The following is an 18,163-nucleotide window of genomic DNA, read 5'->3' as shown; positions in this document are numbered from 1 at the left end:
GTTAGTTAACATGAGTCTCCTTCTCTGTAAAGACTAGGTAAACTTGCATAGGAATATTCGTGCATGGGTGTTGTTTGTAATGATGAGTAATCATTTTGAAAGAGGACACATCTTTCTTGACCTTGAATACTTTCATTACTATTTGTTTCTTTATTGAGATGGAAATAGGGATGGAGGTTGGGAGTGTGTGTGAGTCTTGCTATGCTGTCAGGTTAGTCTCTAACTCGTAAACTCAAGCAATCCTCTTGCCTCAGGCTCTGGGGTGATGGGATTACAGTTGTGCACACCATCACCATGGCCATGCTTTTTGGTTTTGATTTTAGTTTAATGAAAGAAATTACAATTTTTACCTAACATAATCACACACACATAAAATTTACATTATATTTCACTATTGCTGTAGCTATCTGTGTGTACTTTTGTTATATGCATCATTCATTTAACAGTTCTATTCCAGAAGGCTAGATGTGTATGAGCATTTGCTATTCCCTTGAGAAAAGGCCTTTATTTTATCATTGGCATGCACTCTCCATTCTATAGGATTGGTCCATCCACTTTGAAATCTAAAATCTCAATCACAAATCACATAGCTAGATTCCACATTTTCTTGACAATGTTTTGGTAAGGTTATTAAATGAGATCTTTTAAAATTATTTTATTAGCATATCATAGTTGTTTAGGGGGATACATTGGAATACTCACATATGTGTCTACAATATAGCTTAATTAAGTTTACCCCTTCCACCATTTTCCCTCTGCCCTCCTACCTCTTAGAACAATTTCGACAGGTGTCATTTATATGCTTTCATATGTGAATACAAAATACATCCATCATATTCACTCTCATTCACCCTTCCCTTATCCCCACCCCCTCCACTGATGCTTACCCATGGAAAAGACCCATTTTTCTCTCCTATCCTTCATTTTTTATTTAAGTGAATATTGGTAGCCCAAAGGGATTTTGCCTTTGTACTTCAGGGCTGTACATGTCATGTTTTAGTTAAATTAATCCCTCTACTTACTCCTTCTCTATCACTGTGCTCCTCTAATATTCAACAACTTACAGTACAGTGCATTATTTATATTCATATATAGATTAGTTATTTCAATATTTTTCATTCTCTAACATTTTCTTTACCTTTCCTACCTCCTACAGTCCCTTCAGACAGACTCACTAATACAATTTTGTTCTCTCTCTATATATATGAATGTGTATATATAGATATGATTATATATCTATCAATATATACATTTAACTTATAGGTCTAACTTCACATACGAGGGAAAACATGCACCTTTTGACTCTTTGATCCTGGCTTACTTCACTTCATGTGAAGTTCTCCAGTTCCATATTAGATGAAATCTTGATTCATTGGTAATCTTTATCATGCTTAAGACTGAATGTCTAAAGAAAAAAGCAAAAATACGTAGCATTTCTGTACTTTTTTCTGTGCTCTATTAAGAAATGAGGAAATACAACTCTCCCTTTTATATTTCTTTTGGGCAGGGGAGGACCCCTTCTATTAACTTAGACCTTAAGTGTAGTTTCTGTGGAGGTTGCACAAACAACATTGGGAAGAAAAAATAATGCCATTAGAAAGCTTTATTGGAAACACTGTGTCTGTCTCCTTCAGGTCTGGAGAGGATGGATTCTGATATCTCTTAGTTTCATCATAATAAATGACAAATAAGAAACATTGGAATTTGTGGCTGAGACTTCTTTTTTGGAAGTACTGGAATTTGAACTCAGGTGTCTCATGCTTGCTAGGCAGGTGCTCCACTTGAACCACTCTGCCAGCCCTGACATTCTGGATAAGTACTCCTGTTGTCCTTCTTGCCATAATAGAATAGTATGTCCCTATTCCCTTTACAGTTGTCATGTAATCTGGTGACTTGGTTTAGTTACTGACATGAGAGTGGCATGTTTTTCTTAGTAGAAATCATTTAAGTAGTGGTAGAAGGCAGTGCTCAGTTTTCTCTGCTGGATGCTCATGGAAGGTTGTGTCTGTATTAGTCCCGTCTCCAAGGGAAAGCTGCCACCCCCTTCCTCACCCACCTACTTGATCAAGTAGAGTAGGGAGATATTACTCCCTGTTTTGTTACTTCAGTTGACTCTAGCCAGGCTGACTGATAAAAGCATAGATTACGTTATTCCAATCCTCCCTCATCTGTGCAGTTATCCTTCCTCATGCATGGAGCTGGGCTAGATGATTATCAAACTTGTTTCCAACTCCTGATATTCTCTACAAGTGTGTGAGTAGGAAGTAAATTGTTCCCTCTTTGGTATTTTAAAAAAATCTAACTACTTCCATGCAACGTAGTAGAATTCATTTTAAGTTTACTTTTGTTGTTGGTGATAGTGGTGTTTTTAGAGATGGGGTTTCATCCTGTGGTGGCCTCAAGCTTCCATGCTCAAGTGATCCTCCTGCATTTACCCACTGTGTAGCTGGGAATGCAGACTACTACTGTGCCTGGCTTGGCCATAGACAGACTTTCCTTCCTCCCTTCCTCCCTCCCTCCTTTCCTTTCTTCCCTCTTTCCCTCCTTCCTTTTCTCCCTACTTCCTTCCCTTTCCCTCTACTTCCTTCTTTTGTTTTTTTTTTGGACAAAATATCACTGTGCATCTCAGGCTGACCTTGAACTCACTATGTAGCCCAGCCCAGGCTGGTCTAGTGCACGAAGTCCTCCTTCGTCAGCCTCATGAGTGTTGGGACGTGGAAGAGTTTTCTGATTTCTTTATTTCCCTAAATATTCTGAGGTCTCCACTTCTGGAGAGCATTCTACATGAAAGTCATGGCTCAAGTGAGTACCACCAAAATTTTAAAAAAATTAAATAAATAAAATGAAAATATAAATATAGAAGTCATTATTGACTTGAGGGCCATTCAATAATAGGCTGGTGACTAAATTTGCTCCATAAGCCACAGATTGCCAACCCATGATCTTAGTCATACTGGTAATTCATAATAACGTTGTTTAGTTTTGAGCTTCCAAGTTGTGTTTGGTTGGTAAAATTTAAACAAAGGTGAGCACCCCCTGATCTGTAGTCAAGGAGAAGAAATTGAAGAATGTATCTATCCTCTTATCTGTAAAGAAAGAAGTACTCATGCCATAGTTTCCAGAATATTTCACACAAATGTGAAATATTCACATTTCAAAAGCACAGTCATTAGAAAAAATATAAACTGTAATATTGTAACTCTTTTTGAAGTGATTATTTTAATATAAAAGCAGAACACTACAAAATCAACACTTCTTAAGTTAAGAAACTCCTAATGGATGGTAATTTAGATGTGTTTATCTTTAAATAATTTTATTGCATAGAAGATTTTACAGTTCTCTTAGTAAATACAAAAATCAAATCTCAGAAATATATTTTAATTTTCTACTTTTAATCTTGTATCCCTTGTTAAATTTTCACACTTGGCAGTCTTTTTGTATTCTATAGAGGACAAGGCAAGCAAAAGAAATAAGTTTTTCATTGGTTGTATTACTCAGACACATACAAAATACATTTCAAAATTATTTAGAAAATTATAGGGTGAATACATTGTGAATACTATATATACATGTATGTAAATGGAAAAAAGATATTCTAGGAATGGGGGGAAAAGGGGATGAAGGAAAATGGTGGAGGGGGTGAATTCAAGTATGACATATTTGATATATTGTAAGAACTTTTGTAAATGCCACATTGTATTCCCACCAAACACAATATTTTTTTTTTAAAAAAAGGAATACTAAAAAAAGAAAATTACAAAAGACAATGTATTTTCTAATTTTTTTTGGTGTGGTAGCTTTTCTAATACTATCCCAAAGTCATCCAAAGAGGTAAATGAAAAGGCAACTACTGTTCTAAACTTTTGAACATCACTGATGTTGATTCTTCTCATATTCTTATATTAAATTTTAAGCTCATAAGAGTCTCCAGAGGAGGTATCATGATCAAGAAAGGAAGAAATAAAGCCCCCATTTGTCTTGAGATAGTAAGAATCACTTGAAGCAAATATTTTTAGGAAATTCCACTTTTCTAAGATTTTTAAGCATCAACCTTTTGTAGAGAAAATAGAGTTCTAATACCATATAGTTACATGGATAAAATATCACTCTCAGAAGTGCACATGGGTGCTAATGGTTGGCTAGTACAGATTGTGATATGGATTACATACAATCTGCCCAATTTTAGAAAATGGAGCTGCTAATTATGAGAACAATAGTCCTTCAACTGTCTTTAGTAAGCATAATCCTAGATTAGTAAATTCTAAGACACAAATTTAGTCTGAGTTTTACAAAGGTCTACACCACAGGAAAGTCATGCCCCAATGGTAATACATGTTGTAGGAGATTATTTAAATCCCAGATGAGGCAGAAAATGACTTAGGAGCCCTCTTGGGAGAGGACTCTAACACAAAGGCTAACAGTGCTCTCCCTTCACCTATATCTTCATGGTGAATTGATCTCAAGATATACTTACTCTGATGAGTAAATTAAAATTAATTAATTAAAAATATTTCTGTTTTCTGGTTGTAAAATAAGTACATGTTCATTCAAGAAAATTTACTTTCCAGATGTGGTGGTGAACACTTGTACTTCCAACACTTGGGAGATTGAGGGAGGAGGATCATGAGTTTGAGGTCAGCCTTAGCTACATAGTAAGATTGTGTCTCAAAAAACAAACAAACAAACCAACAAAAAGATAAAAAAATAAAAAATTTTTTACCTTTTTTTTCTTTTTCAGCAGTTACTTTTGGGTAGGTGGAGCAAGCATTTTCTCTCAGTCCCTTGTTGGAGCAAGCTTTCTCTCACTCCTGGTTATTACTGAACCTAACTGAATTTAACTGGGGGATATTGGGGATGCAGAAAAGACACAAGATAGACAGACAGACAGAAAGGGAGATCAGATGTGTTGGGCACTTGGGTGGAGACACACAACCCTCATTGCTTCTTTTCTCTATTATTCTCTTTATTTACTCTGGTTCTTTTATCTATCTTTATTCTTTAATGTCTTACTCCTGTATAGTTCTTTAAAACCTTGCTTCTAAAGTCTTCTTTAAAACCTCTTTCCTTAGACTCACACTGTTCCATGTTTTCTCTTAGCTTTTCTTTAACTTAATCTCTCTTAAAGTCTTTGCCCCCAGACTTGCACTGCCTCATGTTCTCTCTTTAGCTTTCTTAAAGCCTCAGTGCTCAGACACACACAGTCGTGTCTAAAAACTCATAAGCATAACTCTTAAAGTCTCATTCTTTACATTTGTACTGTCCCAAGCTTTTATTTAGCTTAGCTTTTCTAAAGCCTATGTATAGAGTTCTTGGTGCAGAATTTGCACTGTCCCATGTTCTCTTTAGCTTTCTTAAAGTCTTAGTCCTCAAACTTGCTGACAATTCCCTTTTAGCAATTCTCCTTCAGCAATTCTCCCATCAGTAATCCTCCCTTCAGTAATTTCCCTTCAGCTATTCATTTTCCCCCTTCAGCAATCTCCTTCCAGCAATCTTCCCTTCCAAAAGCCTCTCACATCCAAAAAGCCTTCCCCATCAGAAAGCCAAAAGCAAAAAGCCCCAAATCAAAGGCAAAAGTCCAAAACAAAAGCCCCAAAGCAAAAAGCCTTACAGTCTCCTTCAGCAAGTCTTTTATATCCAGTGGTAAACAGGGTGGAGCAGCAGTTCTCTGGGAGGGGTGTGACATTGTAATAGGAGAAACCTGTGTGCCTGCTTCTCTGAATGCAAACAACTTAGGAGAAACAGCTGTTCTGTATTTCCCTCTTCTGTGGCTGGGGCTGTGCCAATCTCAGTCTACAGATAAACATCTTAGGAAAAAGCAATCGAGCTGCATCTCACCTTGCTTATGTCCGGTACTCATAGGCTTCTCACAATCTGCTCTCCACAGATAGGATATATGTACACCATTTCTGAGGATATGATCTGAGTCTAAGTCTATAAAGTTCAGTGCCAAGGATGTAAAAGAATTGTATGGCATTAACTTACTCATTTAACAATTATATATTGAACAATTACTGAGTCAGAAATAATGCTGAGGTCCCTGGTTTCAGGTACTTTATGCATTATAGGGAAGACAGGTATGGAAACTGTCTTAATGTGTTTTGACTGCCCCCTCATGACCTATTACTTCCTAAAGGCCCCACTACTCACTACTGTCCCATTGGGTATTAGCTTCTAGTGTATGAATTTTAGCAGGTGCTAACATTCAGACCCAGATTCAATAAGGGGGAACTAGATTATTATTGATGGGGAACAAAATTGGTAAACCTTTAGAAGGGTTTTTGAATAAGAAATATTGCTAATACTTTTTAAATACAATATACTGAAACCAGTTCTTCTTAGCCTATGCTTATGAATATAAAATTCTAAAATCTGAGCAATCTCAAGGGATATTATCTATAATGGGGTCAAATAAAAGGTCTCATCTATTTTACAATCTAAAAACCTCCCTCTCTCCAAATTTCTGATGTATAAAAACTTGCCCTGATAAATTTGTTCTGTAAGGAAAGGCATGGTATATTGGCTAAGTTATATCATAAGATGGTCTAAATCAGTTTCATCAGCAGTTACTGACTTGCACTACCACACTCACAGGTTAGGTTCAGAGCAGCCACCTGTGCAGTAAAGGGGACACTTGAGAACCCAAATTCTAATTCTGTCATTATCTACATATTCACTGTTGTTCACAGTCTTGTGGAAAGTGGCTGAATCACCCCAGACCCTCTTTTCTATTCCTTGCCCTACCATGGCATCCATGGGCTATGGTTTGGGCAGAACTTGCCAGTGACAGATTAGTTGCTCAATTTGACATCAGTTATGTTGGTTTATAGTGTTGATTTAGAGTCAACAGAAAGTTGGTTGATGCTGACTGTTAGCTATGACATTGGCTGGGTCTTTCTGGCAGAATACCTAATATGCTTTCCAAAGATGTCTAAATTGCAATCCTAATCTCTAGAACCTGCAAATGAGCTAGGCTACATGTCAAATGTGGTAAGATATATGGATTGAAGGTTACGTATGCAGTTATGGTTGCTAATCATGTGATCTTGAAAAGATTATTTTTGATTGTAAATGTAAGCCACATTTTGTTCTACTTTTTCAATCCTCAAAAGTGAAAGAATAGGAAGGCGATTCAGAAGTATACAACTTGAACAGAATTTGACCCACTATTAATGGCTTTGAACATGGAGGAAGGAAACCAAGAGACAATTTGAGCATCCTCCAGAAGCTGGAAAATCAAGAAAGCAGATGACATAGCCTTGTTGATAATCCTAATCTTAGGACACTGAATTACATTTCAACTTTTGACCTACCAAACTGCTAGACAATAAGTATGTGGTTGTTTTAAGCCACAAATTTGTGGCAGTTTGTCATAGCAGCTGTGGAAAAAAGGCATATACCTGCATATAGCCTTTCCATGTGATGTGAGCTTCTTCAGAAAATGGCAGATGGGTTCTGAAAGATTTCTAAGAAATAAAGACATTTTGTCATCTTTTTTGCCCTAGCTTCCAAAAGCATGAGCATCACTTCTACTTATATTCATCAAGGCAGTTATAGTATCACACTGTCTTTGCCCATTTGGGATGTTATAAAAAAAAAAACACTTCAGACCGGGTAATGTACAAATAATAGTAATTATTCCCCCTAATTTCCAAAACTGAGAAGTCTAAGATCACTGTGTCAGTAGATCAGATGTCTGGTAAAGCTCTCTTCTTTGCAGAAGATATTTTGTTACTACATCCCACCTGGCAGAGGGGCAAACTTCCCTCAAATGATTTTCTTGCTCTGCCATGGAACCTAAAGACTCATGGCATGTTTTGCATGATCAGCAGACTTACATCTTCCATGCTCCTACCAGGTTTCCATTACCTTTAAGTGTGTGTCCTGACTTATTAGACATTTTGAATTGTGCTTTTCAGTAACTCTGAAAGATGATTCTTGATTTCTTTTGATGCCCAATCATTTTTGACATTTTTCAGTCAGTCTTGGTTATGTCTCAGAATGCATATCTTTTTCTATAAAATTAGTTGCCAAATAGTTCTCATGTTGGACATCAATTTTATTTGCCCTTAATTGAGGCTTTCAGCTCTTGTTGTCCTTAATCTGTTTTCTCTTTCAGACTCTTTGGACTCTTATGTCATTATTTTCAAATATTTATCTTGCATAGCTCAGTTTATTTGTGATCAATATAATAGGTACACTAAAAATATACTGTTTTGAAATAATTAACAATTATTTAAATTCTTAACCATAAAATTTTAAAGTAATTATATATTTCATTCTGGCTTGTTGGAATCTTTTAAATAATGTCCTACCTTATTCCATATGAGAAAAAAAGCTTGTGAACATAGAAAACTGGGTACTCCTATTGTGAGTTCTTCCTATGCCACAGAACTGACATACTAAAGACAACCATCCCAAATATGCTATCGATTTTAGAAAAAAGTTCCAGCTGTTTTTTAGTGTGTCCTGTTAAGCAGATATATATAGAACAGAAGCTTAACTGTACTTACATAAATAAGAGTGTTATATGTTGTTTCCTATTGACAAGAGTATCTTCACTAAAGAATATTTTTTTCATTAGCATTATATTCAATTTTCTTTAGGGAAAATGTAAAAATTAAAATAACTTTTTTAAATAATGGAAATCAGTTTCCTTTAAATTGCCTTATTAAATTGCTTACATAAATATGTGAATTATGCCATTTTTAAGCAAAATGTGAATCAACTAAAAGTATAAAATAATTTACATTGGAATTCCTTTCTTTTCCAAAGACTCACAGATTTCATGGGAAAGAAGAAAAACATGAGAATTTTTTTTGTTTTACAAAATTCAAAATAACTAAAAATAACGTTGTACTTAAATATGCTTGCAGTAAACAGTGTGTAATTAACTGTATGTATACATTTGCTCTTCAACAATGAAAGTCATATGAGATGTCAGTAAAGAAATAATACCCAACTATTAAACTCCCATATACTTTCTTGATCTGATCTTCAAAAATCACTTGCTCAGATTCTGGAAGTTATTCTATAAAACAAAATTGGAAGAAGGCACAGTTTTGAGAACTCAGTTCATAAACAGATGAAAATGTTGGATTATCCTCTCATGTAATGTTTTTTGGCATTATTTAGCAGGTAAGTGAAGACATTGAATTGCATCTGGATTTGAAGAGAAAGAGGGAATACAGATTTCTTTTTTTTTTTAACTTGTAATTTCCTTTTTATTTAAATCGAATATATTGCAAGTATAGTAACTGTGTGGACCCTTGACTTTTTTTTTTTCAAACAGTTTAACTTTTTAAAAAAATTATTATTGTTTCATTATTCATATGTGCATACAATGCTTGGGTCTTTCTCCCCTCTGCCCCCACCCACTCCCTTACCACCCACTCTGCCCCAGATACCCGGCAGAAACTATTTTGCCCTTATCTCTAATTTTGTTGAAGAGAGTGTATAAGCAGTAATAGGAAGGAACAAGGGTTTTTGCTGGTTGAGATAAGGATAGCTATACAGGGAGTTGACTCACATTAATTTCCTGTGCATGTGTGTTACCTTTTAGGTTAATTCTTTTTGATCTAACCTTTTCTCTAGTTCCTGGTCCCCTTTTCCTATTGGCCTCAGTTGCTTTTAAGGTATCTGCTTTAGTTTCTCTGCGTTGAGGGCAGCAAATGCTAGCTAATTTTTTAGGTGCCTTACCTATCCTCACACCTCCCTTGTTGTGCTCTCGTTTTTATCATGTGCTCAAAGTCCAATCCCCTTGTTGTGTTTGCCCTTGACCTAATGTCTGCATATGAGGGAGAGCATAGGATTTTTGGTCTTTTGGGCCAGGCTAACCTCACTCAGAATGGTGTTCTCCAATTCCATCTATTTACCAGTGAATGATAACATTTCATTCTTCTTCATGGCTGCATAAAATTCCATTGTGTATAGATACCAAATTTTCTTGATCCATTCATCAGTAGTGGGGCATCTTGGCTGGAATACAGATTTCTTAACAGGTGTTGCAATTTATAATAATAGCTGTTAACACACACCTGCATTTTTACCCAGAATGAAGATTTTGGCTAGTCTACAAAAGTTCCTCTTACAGAAAAAACTATAGTGGTTTACCAAGAGCAAACATGTTTGGCATTAATTATGCTCCATGAGAGCAGGAAGATACAGAACCATCACTAGCAAAGGGAATATCAATTTTTGTGGAGAGCTCAAAAATCATCTTTACAAGGAATATCATCACTTAATTATGAAAGAAAGTGTTGGGTTTTTAAACACTGTGGCAAATCAATTAGAATTGAGAATAAGTACTTGTGAGCATTGACTGGAAAGAGATAATAAAATGAAAAAATTTAAAAAGCTGTATTGTTCTTATCTATAATGATGGAGAGAAAAAAAGAGAATGAGGAAAAAGAAGCTAAGGAGCAAAATCAATTTTGAGTCGTTTATCCCCATAAACTTCTCAGTGGTCTGTGGCAAACACTAATTCATTTTTTTATAATAAAAGTAATAAAGTTTATTGGAAAGGAAGTTAGTATAGCAGAATAAAAGTGGAGAGAAATGGGAGAAAAAGGGAGAAACATTTTTCTGCTCCCCCTGCAGGAAATGGGAGTAAAGACTCAAAATGTTGTCCTCATCTCTTAGTCTTATACTTTTTGAGCTGGAGGAATACATGTGGTCTTTATGATATTGGAGCTGGGTGGTTAAGATGGGTGCTAAAACAGGGAAATGTCATATGTCCTACTCAAATCTCAGAGATAGGCATGCTTCAAGACTTCCATTTACTACACGTCTTTCATTCTTTCTGTCTCTCCACCCATCTAAGGAGCCTTGGAGCTTGTTAACATTTCCAAAGAGAAAGTTGGGTGCAGATAGCTCAGGAATGTAGATGGCCCTATTCTTGTATCTTAAACATCTAAAAGGAGATGGGAGGTTGTGGCTAGCCACTCAGACTTTTTCAGTTTTTACTTTTTAGTTTCAATACCTGAGTGTGGCCTTTTTAATATTTACAAAAATAATTTCCCTGCCTCCTCATCTATCCATTCTGCCTCACCCATCATTCATGGTCTAACTGCTGCCTAACATTCCCTATTCAAGTACTAAAGACCCTGAAATCTCTTACAAATGGGGAAGACCTAGTCAGTCTGGCTACTTCCTGCTGATAGGGGGCATAGGCCTAGGTCAAGAGTTTCTTGTCCTTGTTCTCTATCAATGGAGACATCTGGAATCATGGGTAACAGATGATCCACTGGGGATCCTGTAGAAGGGGACATGTCCTTTGGAGATCATAACCAGTGGTAGTTGTGTTTGAGGAGGAGGAGTGACGCTTGGAGTTTAGTGGAGTTAACCCTTGAGTTGCATCATCTGTAGTTTACAGCTGCAACATGAGAGTCCTTGGTCTCCCTTAGCCAACCTTTCCTCAAGTCTATTCTGAAGCCTTTCTTGAGAGTCCTGAAGACTACCAAAGACTCCTTCAGCAGAGCCAAGATCTTGTTCACTTTTCCTTACCAGATCTTGGAGGTGGCCAATCTTGGTGAGTTGGGCGATATTCTTGCTTATTTTCAGGTGCAGTGGTCCATGTTGTGCCCCACAAGGGTGTGAATTTGGTAATAGTGCTGTAGCAAGCTCCCGTTTCTGGTCACCATCTTCTGGACAGACCCTGACCCAGGCACCTGTCCTGTTGGGGACAGGTTGGGGTTGGGGAGACCCGCAGAGGCTGGGGGGCTGCTTCACAACCCAACACCCAGAGTCTGCCAACTTAGCCCACGGGCACGCACTGTCCCGGGACCCCCTCACTCTTTCCATAGACCAGGTGGTCCTACCACCAGCAGGAAGCCAGGGCCAACACTGGTGCCGAACTGATGCCCGGTACCACATTGGTGTTGTAGGGCCATAGCCATTTCCAGAGACCACTCCTCAGCCACGCCAGCACCCAGAACCTGACGAAACTGCCCTCCTAATGCATTTTTTCAGGTTTGTTAAAGTGTGTGTGTGTGTGTGTGTGTGTGTGTGTGTGTGTGTGAAAAATGAAGGTCGAGCTTCTTAACTTAGGCTGTGTGGGCATGTGAAGAAGAAAGGACTCAGGCCCAAAACAGTTCTGCCTAATGTAGGAAAAAAGCAAAACTAAAAATACAAGGCAATTTTCCTTTTCCATAATATGACTATCTTTTTGGAGATGTCTGAAGATGTCCAGCCACTTTCCTTGAAGATAAATGGTGTTTATTTGGATCCTTATAGACAGCATTTTTAAAGTGTTTGCAGAACAAAAAAGACACAACACCAGATGCAACCAAGAGTAATGGGATGATTCTACTCCAGTCATTTCACCTTCCTGCAGTATCACCAGCTTCTCTTTCTCTTTCTCCTCCTTTCTCCCTTTTTCATAATCTTTTAAAAACAATGTTCTTGCTCATCCATTAAAAACAAACTCATAAACACACATTTGTATATTTTTATGTCTCCTTCCTTCCATTCCCAGCTTGTTTGTACCTTCCCTTTCAGAATAGTTCTGCTCCAAAGTGTTGTGTAGGCCTACAGTCTCATCTCCTATTCACTCATCACTCTTAAACTCACTCCTTTCCAGACCCTGTCATAAGCATTTCATTGAAATGGCTCTCATTAGTGTCACTAACGATCTTCACATTGTCAAATCTAACAGACCCTCTTCTGTCTTCCTGTGGACTTTCAGTAGCATTTGGCACAGTTAGCTACATCCACCTTGTGTTTTTATCTATATTCCCTAGTTAAGTTCCTTCCCATCTTCCCCCATCACACATACTCATAATTAAGGCTAAACACTCAAGGATGCAAAATCCTTTCTTTCTGTCTCGTCCCTCAGCACTTTGGATGATTTACAGCCCCCTCTGAAATTGTCTAAAGAAGATAATTTCTCCCTGGCTCCCAAACCAACTTGTTCCTCCAGTGGTCTTGTGTCATTGCATGTGTAAAAACAACAACCAAACCTAGAAGGCATTCCTCTGACTTCTGACTTTTCAATTGGAAAAATTTCAAAACCTACAGAAATATTCACAAAATGATATTCTAAGCCCCAAATGTTAATATCTACTTGCAACATTTGTTTTTCATATATTTATATTCCTATTTTAACTGAACCATTTGTTTTAAGTTGGAATTATCACCACACTTCACCTATAAGATACTATCAATGAGAATAACATTTGTGTACAAAAATACAAGGAACTTACTGTTGGTTTAATAATACTAATTTAATTAATATCAAATACACATTCAAATTTTCCCAGGCTGCCCCTTGGAGCTATTTCTTTGTTTTAAAAACTGAGGTATAAATTATATACCATAATAATTAATTGACAAATAATTATACATATGATACAGTGTGACTTTTCAATATACGTATACATTGTGAAATGATCAAAATAGGTTAATTAGCATATAAATCACTTTAAATATTTACTATTTCTTTGTAGTGAGAACATTCAGCATCTTCTCTTTTAGGTATTTTGAAACATACAATTCATTATGAACTATAGTCACCTTGCTGAGCAATACAGCACCATAATTATTTCTCTTTTTTATTTTTTAAAGCCTACAGCACCTGGTATTCCCAGGCAGTTTCCCACCATATATTAGACAGGCCCGACCTTGCCAAGCTTTAGAGATCAGATGAGAGCAGGTGCAGTCAGGGTGGTATGACTGTACACTATTCTCCTATCTTATTGTAACTTTGTACTCATTGATCAATGTCTCTCCTTTTCTTGTACACTCTATTTGTAGCCTTTGGTAACCAACATTCTACTCTTTACTTCTATGAGCTCAACTTTTTGGATTTCACATATGAGTTGGATCATGTAGTATTTGTCTCTCTGTGCTTGGCTATTCCCATCAACATAATGTCCTCTACATTCATCCATGTTTTGCAAATAACACAATTTCCTGTTATCTCTTAAGGATGAATAGCATTCCATTACATATGTGTGCATATATATAATATATGCATATACATATATATATGTGTACATACATAAAATCCATTTATTCATTCATTGATACTTAAGTTGTTTCCATATCTTGGTAACTTTGAATAATACTGGCATGAACATGGGAGTGCAACATCTCTCTGACACACTGATTTTAGTTCTTTTTGGTAAATACCAAGTAGTGGGATTGCTGGATCATATTACAATTGTAGGTTTTTTTTTTCCCCTGTTTTGGGAGAACTCTATATTGTTTTCCAAAATTACCGCACTCATTTATAACACACCAATAGGGTATAAGAGTTCCTTTTTTCTATATCTCTACCAAAATATGCTGTCTGTTGTAGTTTGAACGTCACATGTCCCTTAAAGGCTCCTGTGTTGAAAGCTTGGTCAGCATCAACTGGCAGCACTATTGAAAGGTGCTGGAAACATGGAGGTGGGGTCTGCTTGGAGGAAATAGGCCACTGGGTGTGTGTCTTTGAAGGGTATGTCTTGTCCTGTGTGTCTCTCTCTCTTTCTTGCTCTCTCTCTTTCTCTACTACATGCTCTGTACTATGCTATTTTGCTTCACCACAGACCCAGCAACAGCAAGTCAAGTGGCTACAGACTGAAATTTCTGAAACCATCAGCCAGAACAAACCTTTCCTCTTAAAACATAAAGGAAAGCATAGATAACACACGACTAAATAGGGTCACAATAGCTCAGGAAATAAGAACAAGAACTGACAAATGGGATTAAATCAAATTAAAAAGCTGTGAACAGCAATGGAAACAGTTTCCAGAATCAAAAGAGAGACTACAGAATGGCAAAAAATCTTTGCCAGCTATTCATCAGATAAAGGATTAAAATAAAGAATATATAAAGACCTCAAAAAATAAAACACCAAAAGAACATAGAATCCAATTAATAAATGAGCAAATGAATCAAACAATTCTCTAAAGATGAAGTACAAATGGATAATGAGTGATGAAGAAATGTTCAACATTCTTAGTCATAAAGGAAATACAAATCAAAGTGACATTAGGATTACATCTCACCCCCATCAGAATGGCTATCATCAAGGAAACAAAAACCACATTTGAGGGGGAATGTAAATTAGTGTAGTCACTATGGAAATAAGTCTGGAGGTTCCTCAAAAACCTAAAAATATAACACCGTATGATCTTGCTATACCACTCCTGGGCAAGTGTCTGAAAGAGTGTAAGTCAGCAATATAAATACCTATACACACATGTTTATAGCAGCACTATTCACAATAGCCAACCAGTGTAATCATTGTTCCATTATGCCACATAAAAATGTGGCATATATACACAATGAAATATTTAAAGAATGAGCTAGGTAGGCACTGGTGGCTCACCCCTATAATACTAGCTACTCAGGAGGCAGAGACCAGGAGGATCATGGTTTGAGGCCATCCCAGGCAAATAGTTCTGGAGGCCCTATTTCTAAAATGCCCTACACAAAAAAGGGCTGGCAGGGTGGCTCAAGTGGTAGAGTGCTTGCATAGCAAGCATGAGGTCCTGAGGTCAAACTCTAGTAGTACTGTCTAAAAAAAAATGAAATTATGCATCTGTAGGAAAATAAATCACCATGTTAAGTGAAATAACTTAGAGAAAGACAAATATCACATGTTCTCATTCAAATGAGGAGTCTAGACATTAACAAACAAATGGCAGGAGTGTAAAGTGGGAACTGTTTGAGGGGATGAATCAGAGAAAGAAGGTGAAAGGGAGGTGAATATGATTGAGGCACTTTATTCACATGTATGGAGATAAAACAATGAAACCTGTTAAAACTATTTTGAAGGGGGGAGAGGGATAAGAAAGAGTAATAGAAGTGAAGAATTTGATTGGGATTCATTCTATGCATGTATGGAAATATGACAACGAAACCCCTTTATATAATTAATATATGCTAATAATAAGTCTTTCCTCTTTCAAGTTTTCTCAGGTATTTTGCCACAGATATGGAAAGCTGACAGACACAATGTCTTTATCTTTTTGATAAGAGCCAATCTAACAGGTGTACAGTGCCACCACATGTTTTTGGTTTTTGGGCACTGATTTTCAACACACCAATAGTGTGTAAGAGTTCCCTTTCCTCTATATCCTTGCCAAGACTTACTGTCTGTTATAGGCTGAATCTCAAATGTCCCCTAAAGACTACTATGTTGAATATGTGGTTATCATTTTACCCTTATTTTTTTGCTTTGCTTTGCAGAGCTTTTCAGTTTCATGTGATCTCATTTGTATATTTTTGCATATTTTGCTGTGCTTTGGGGATTACACTTAAGAAATGTCTGCTCAGGTCAGTGTCATAGAGCCTTCCCCCTGTGTTTTCTTTTGGTCATTATTTAGAGTAAGTGGTTTTATACCAGCTTTCATTCCATTTTAGTTGATTCCTAATACATTTGTTGAAGAGAGTCTTCTTTACCCATTGTGTTTTTTCAGCACCTTTGTAGAAAATTGATTCGGTGCATTTTTGGTCTTACTATTCTATTCGGTTGGGTTGATATGTCCTTTTTATGCCAGTACTGTGTGGTTTTGATTACTATAGTTTTCTAATATATTTTGAAATCTGATAGGGTGATGACTCTAGCTTTATTCTTTCTGGTCAAGATTGCATTGTGAGTTTGGAGTCTTTTGTGTGTTCACACAAATTACAGGATTATTTTTGTATTTCATAATTTACAGGGATTGAATTGAGTGTATAGATTGCTTCATGTAGTATTAGCATTTTAAAAATATTCATTGTTTTAATCCATGAATACAGAATATCTTTCCAGTTATTTGTGTCAATTTTTTCTTCAATGTTTTATAATAGTATGAAGATTTTTTACTTTCCTTGGTTTACTTTATTCCTAAGTATTTTATTTTTTGATGCTATTATAAATGAGATTATTTCCTTAATTTCTTTTTCAGACAGTTTCTCCTAATGTATTGGAACACTGTCAATTTTTGTAAGTTGATTCTGTATCCTACAACTTTACTGAATTTGTGTACCACTTCTAAGAGTTTTTTTGATGGAGTCTTTAGGATTTTCTATACGTGAGATCATATGTACAAACCTAGTCAATCTTACTTCATTATTTCCTACTTAAAGTTATTTTAATTCTTTCTCTTATCTGACTTCTTTGGCTAGGATTTCTAATACAGTATTCTGCCAAATAGATATAATGAGAGTGGGCAGGTTAAATTGAGCGTTTTGTACATGTAGCATATTTTTCATCATCATCGTATTTTGGAAGTTTTCAACCATTATTTCTTCAAATAATTTCTAGCCCTTATCTCTTTTTCTGACTCCCATTTCACCTATATTGGTGTGTTTCATGTTGTGTCTGAAGCTCTGTTTATTTTCCTTTATTTCTCTTTTCTTTGTGTTGGAAAACTTCTATTGATTTTTCTGTGAACTTAGATATTAAAATAAAAATGACAGAGCAGTGAGTGTATGTAAACATTTAGAATACTTGAAATTTTAAAGATGGATTGAATGACTGCATATCACAGCTTGTGGTGGAGGTGCTATCCTTTGCTGGGAGCAAAAGGTCTCTGAAATGTTCTGCCTGAAACTGCTCAGACCTGCTGAGGACCCAGCACCCTCTCAGGTGATTCACTCATGGTGCTTATCCGCACAGCACCATGGCCTGAGAATTCTACTTTGGAGCATCATCTGCCCAACTTCTTTTCAACTCAGCTCTGAGAGCCATTTCTTGAATAGGCCACTGCCTCTCTACTGTTAGCATTTCCCCTTGTATTCCTTACTCTACACTGATGGTACTGCTTGCATTGAAATGAAAATTTAATTGTATTATTCCCCTTAAAAATGTTACATAGACCACGATCACTCACAATATCACTCTTGCCTATTCCTGAGTTCCACCCATGGTCGAGTTGTCCCATCAGCTGCTTCCAGAACCCTGGGTTGTGATGCTTCTCTTGTCTCTGTGGGCTTTATACTGTCTCCTGACTGCCACCAATGTTCCTTCCACAGCCGTCACATACTAATGTGGAGAATCTTGCTTTATGATTCAAATCTTGCCCCATCTCATTTCTCCTGGGAAGTGGCCTAATCTTTTCAATTGCTGAAATAATCTCTGTTTTCCATAAAGGTACCTGTGCATACTTCCCCTACTTGATTGTGAACCCTGAGAGGACAAGCAGCATCTGCAGCCATAGCTGAAATCTGTGCTTTGATGATGTACATATTA

This window comes from Castor canadensis, chromosome 5 (genome assembly GCF_047511655.1).
Source record: "Castor canadensis chromosome 5, mCasCan1.hap1v2, whole genome shotgun sequence".
Lineage (NCBI taxonomy): Eukaryota > Metazoa > Chordata > Mammalia > Rodentia > Castoridae > Castor > Castor canadensis.
The sequence above is the reverse complement of the archived record's forward strand: the minus strand, read 5'-3'. Positions refer to the sequence as shown.